This window comes from Dermacentor silvarum, chromosome 3, assembly GCF_013339745.2.
Source record: "Dermacentor silvarum isolate Dsil-2018 chromosome 3, BIME_Dsil_1.4, whole genome shotgun sequence".
NCBI lineage: Eukaryota > Metazoa > Arthropoda > Arachnida > Ixodida > Ixodidae > Dermacentor > Dermacentor silvarum.
Window position 1 is genome coordinate 216,126,421 of NC_051156.1, and position 5,846 is coordinate 216,132,266.

A 5,846-nucleotide genomic window follows, 5' to 3' on the forward strand; every position below is an offset into this window, starting at 1 on the left:
GCCATCAAGACTCGTCTCTTCTCTCTTTCTTTCACTTCGCCCCATCCCCCTCCCCACGTGTAGGGTAGCAAACTGGACAAAGTTCTGGTTAACCTCCCTGCCTTTCCTTCCTCCCTTCTCTCTCTCTCTCTCTCTCTCGGAGTTGGCAATACGGTGCGGTGCTACCTTGCTTCTATGCGAATCACATTAACGACGACATTCATTGTGAGATGGGTTCTCTTGGAATTTTTACAGCGAAACTGTCTGTGGTTGGGATCCGGAGAAAGAGAGAGAAAACATTTATTTGGACCATCGAGGTCGTTGATCTTGAGGTCGAGTGAGTTGTGTCCTCGTTCCAGGACTCTACTGGACATGGCTGTTCGACGCTTGTGGGTACATTTTGCTGTATCTGTGTAGGTTTGCGAATGTGCCAGTCTGAAGGATCCGGAACGCTGTTGCCCAAACGCTATTCTATGACGATGCGTGTCGAGACGTCAGTGATAAAACGTAATATTCTACCAACCGATAGCTGTGTCTAATTCTCTCTTGACATAACCATTTCCCTGGCGACGTCATCATTTGCCAGTTGGACTCGGTATGGGTAAGACCTGTGTCACTCGCTTACGAAGAGGAAGAGCGCACCTTCAAGGAGCGCCGGCGCGCTCAACGACGCGAATGAATGCGAAAGCGACGAGAAGCCGAACGGGCGGCGACCCAGCGTGCCATGGCCGATGGCGCGAGGTGTGGAGAATCTAGTCGCCTAAACTCGCTTTCACTCGCACCTGCAGCATACGGCGCGCGGCGAGGCAGCGAAGTTATGTGTTGTGTCTTTTCAACCACTTAACCACCAACTTAAAAAAAATTACAATATAACTGAACAAAACCAACAGCTTCGCTGGTCTTCCATCTTCGCATAGCGTAATGGCTCTAATGTTTTTGTACTTTACATGCATCGGTCACTATGTAGAGATAGAGGTAGAAAGTACCTCGACCTCTCCATTTATTCATGCTCTCAATGAATTAATAATAGCACTAAAATAAGCATAACCAAAGAAGTAAATGAGAGAGAATGAAAATGAGGATGTTCAGAGTACTGAATAGCGATGCCGCAATGTAAAGTTCAACCGATGTCTAACGTCTGCCTTCACCATTACCAGATAGCTATATATATATATATATATATATATATATATATATATATATATATATCACTTTGTGATCCGTTGGTGCAAGAGTGCTCCCCGTAGTAACATGGATGGTAGGTAGGAACAGCTCAGTTCAAGTTCAGTACACAGTAAGCAGCGTGAATGCGTCAATTCTGACATAAATCAACGAAAACACTTATCACATACGCTGATTCTAACTCCGTGATACAACACTGTGTTGGACGGTTTAGTTCCTAACGAAGAACTATAACCTAAGCCCAGGAAAGACAAGGGCGGAAACAAAGGGTAGAAAGCGTAACGCTTGCGCTTGGTATACTGTGTGATTTCTTTGTCATTTCTGGCAATGCTTTGCCTTCTTCGGTGCTTTTTTTTTTCTTATCTTCTGTGCACAATGGTAATTTCGGAAGACAATGCAAGTACTTTGCCATCAAGTACAGAGCTTTCCCGATGCTTTTCAGAGGCAACACAGGCAGAAACATAGCCCAGAGCAAACATACTTGTATATTCTCCGTGATACCTCGTTGAAAGGTCTGTGTCCTCCTCTATGTATCCTATAAACCAAATAGAGAAGGTGAGGCAAGTAAGCAAAGGTTCCTGTGCAACGAGGTGATAAAAATGAGCAGGCAAGCAAGCCGCTTTTTTTTTTTTTTTTTTTAGCTCCTTGCTCCTGAGCCAGCTGGTTGTTTACGCGCACACTGGTGCAAGTCTGAGAATATCATTCTGCGATGCATTTAACTCATGGATTCTTTACCGTAAACCTGACGTGCACACACAAGGATAACGAGAATATTGCAGTATCCAATAACGAACTATGCTAAATGTTTCCTCGCTACACTCCACGCAACCCACTTTCAGCTTTTCTTCCCAACATGCAGCTTACACTTGCGGCAGGCAATCCATGTGCTTGGATGACGTCAAAAGCAGACCATCCTTGCTTAGTTTCTCTCAGAAGCATTTTGCAGTGCACAAGGCGCTGCCAAATCGCGAGCGCTTTTTTTGTCGAGTCAGCCCCAACTGCCGACTGTTCCGTTTTCTTATGCGCACGCAAACAAGCGTAAAACCACCGCTGAACTGCTTATGTGTGCACTATTACACTGCAATGCGAAAGTAAAGGAAAATAAATCCGCCATAGGCGTCCGCACTGGAACACAGCAGCGAAATGTACTATTTCAAGATGAACGTAAAGTAAAACATGCAGGGTAACCGAGCACAGCTCGACTGAGCTTTCAGTACGCGAAGAGGGATATAAAGAGATCGGAATGTCATTGAGAAAGCAGGGGAAATTTACGCCGACGAAAAAAAATAACGCCATGCGTATGAACAAACACTTTGGCCACACAGCTTCAAAAACGTGTGCGAGAGCAACTACACGTCAAAGAGCAACTGCAGGTCGAAAATGAGATTGCATTTTGAGTCGCTCCGTGGAGATCGAGGTTTTCTTCAGAGCGTATTCACACCACAAGCACTTTTCTCCATTTGCACTCGTGGCACGTTCTGGAATGAAGCGGAAGCAATAACAACAGCATAGCCACACAATAGTTGGATTTCTCATTTGATTCCATTGCGACCATACGAAGCGCTTTCTGAAAATCCAGGCACGTCACGATGTAGGTATAGAACGCATCCAGTTCTGCCTTTACAACAAAGTTTTCACGTGTAGCTTCTTCATTTCACGAAGCAATGAACGTACCTTACTGAGTCAGATAATTCATCCGCCTATTCGAAAGCCTATTTTATCGCTTGGAAATATGAGGCAACTTTTATTGGATTACCGACTCGTAGCCAAGCCAATTAGGATATTCGCAGGCGCAAGTTGGAATCAGCTAGCGCAAGACAAGGGTAATTGGAGATCGCAGGAAAACGCCTTCCTCCTGCAGTGGGCATAAATATAGGCTGATGATGATGATGACATGTGTTGACTGCCGTGTAATGAAGGGCAAAATTTCAGATCAAGGACGAATTCTCATGTGACATATGCTACATATCTTTAGAGAAGAAATGATTAAGACTCTGAATTAAACGCATTCCTACCTTCACATTCAAAAGCAAAGAGCCATACACATGGTTAAAATTATGGGGTTTTACGTGCCAAAATTACGATCTGATTATGAGGCACGCCGTAGTGGGGGACCTCGGAAATTTGGACCACCTGGGTTTTTTTAACGCGCACCTAAATCTAAGTACACGGGTGTTTTCGCATTTAGCCCCCATCGAAATGCGGCCGCCGTGGCTACACATGGTTTTGAATCACAATTATATCAGATCTAGAAACGTTTTCATCATGCGTATACTTGAGGATTTTGTCACACCCACAAACGACGTAAAGCCCAATTCCCCTAGCGTGATAAATAGATCATGGTTCAAAAAATACCTTGGAGTCTGTTACTTTTGCAGGTGGACGTACTTTAATTTCTAGGCTAACACCAGATTTCTTCTAGCACTTTCCCTCTCTCTTTGGTCTGAGAAAAATCGTTCTTGCTTCATTCCTTTCCTCGCTTCTTGCCTACAGGCTCTGTCGTCAGGGTGATAACGGCTTAAACTAAACACAACCAATAAAAATAGGGCACCTTTTCAGCTAGCCAATTCAATTTCTTTCTCTCAGATGTCTTGGATGGACGCAAGAAAGAAAGTACTGAAGTCATGCTCACATTCAAAGCTTCGGGTAGAAGATTAAGTCTCAAGAAGTGGGTCGTAAGGGTTTCTACAGCAGATCAAATTTTCAAGCCATGCGAAGCAGTTTGAAGTCTATACGATGCGAAGCCCAGTTTTAATCCGCCTTTTGTGGCTCCTTTCGGGCTAGCGTGGAATTTTGCATTCTTAAACTTGAAAGCAGCCTTCTAAGTAAAAAAAAAAAAGACATCTGTTCATCTTCCTGTCCTCTGACCTCTACTTTCGTCATCATCTTTTGACATTAATTATTTCATTTTTATGGGCAAGAACCTGAATCTCTGGCAAATCTAGCGAATCACATACGGACATCGTGGCTATACTATTCCTTCTGCCTAAAAGAAGAAAGAGAACGTGTTTTTTAGTTTGAATGCATTTAGATCTGAAAAAAATGCTTATGGAAAATGATAGCGAAGAAAGACCACGCACTGCCTAAAATGTTAGCCCTTCAAGTGCGAACAAAAGCTGGTCATTTGCGATCTTAATTTTTGCGTGTTTTTCTTGGTCTCGATCTTCTTAACAAAGATGATTGAATTCAAGAACTATACGTCTAGAAGACTTCGTTGGAAATTTCGCCATCGGCTACGTAGCTTTCACTTGATCGGCCATATAAAAGTGCGGTGAACGGAGAAAACTAATACGGCTCCACAGCAGGCGCCAAACGTACGCATAATAGGTACGAACTTATTTTATTTATGTATTTTATTCAATACTGCCGGCCGCCTTTTGGTAGCCAAGGCAGGAGTGGGTAAATGCAATTTACAAGCTCTTGGTCCATCAGGAGAACAACACATAGGCGCACAGTAAAGTTTTTGTGGAGCAAATCAGGAATAAACCAAACAAGACACAAACGCGTTACATTCAAATCCGAAAATAAAGCATCAAAAGCATACCAGTGAAAAATAAAATTGAGCACAAAACTTATTGACTAGGAACTGATTGCAGAAAAAAATGCATCGGATGATGATAAGGTGGCCACGTCGTAAGGTAACTTGTTCCAGTCGGCTATCATTCTTGGAAAGGACAGCTTGTGAGAAGCATGTGCAATGAATGTTAAGCATCGTGATTGTTCAGTGTCTGAAGCGTTGTACCGCTAAGCCCGACGTCGCAGGTTCTATTCCTGGGCGCCAAAAGCGCCCCTGCAGTGAGTTTTAAGTGGACCGAACTTCGTAGCATCATGGCTGTGAGTTTTGCGCTGCATATAGTTCTAACAAAACAGAAGTGAAGCAACACGATCGTACACTTCGTGTTCATGTTTTTTTTTTTTTCATTTGTGTCTTGTTATAATTATGCAGCGCCATATTACATTCATGACCAACAAGCAAATAGCCGACACGCAACATTTTCGGAGCATCAAAGCGTGAATAAAGCTCAGTAGGTCAAAATTAATCTGTGGTCTCTCTCTACTTTCGTCTCATCTTCCTACCCCCTCTACCTCGCCTCCCTGTCTGGGGTAGCAAACCAGATGAGTAAACAGGGGTAGCAAACCTGGCTAACCTCCCCGGCTTTCTTATGTTTTGTCTCTCTTTCTTTTTTGTCTATGGTCGCACTGCTGATTTCATGTATTATTTACCTGTTATGTTGCAATCCCATTGCGCGTGCATTGACTGCTAGAACATCGGCCTTACCCACGTGCTCATGAAAGAAGGAGCAGTCGGCGCCTTAACTTGTGCTCCAAAATCTTTGTTTGTTTCGTCAATCAAAAAGCATAATTGTGCTCTAAGAAAAGATACACGGGTACCTTGGTACCCTTAAGCCATTTACTGTGCAATACGCCTAATGGCAGGGCAGCAACGACACGGTGACAACAACGGCTACGACGATTGCGGTATTCCAGAATGCATGACGATAACCACATCGAGGATGAAGGCCTGACAATGACAATGACGCTACAACGATAACAGAAACATGAAGGCCACAGTGGCACCACAACGATGACATCGCGGTGACATTTCGCCGACAGGACCAATGAAGACCGCTAAAAAAATGTCTTATTGGGAGGAAAGCTGAGCGTGAGCCTTCCGAAGCGTCCAG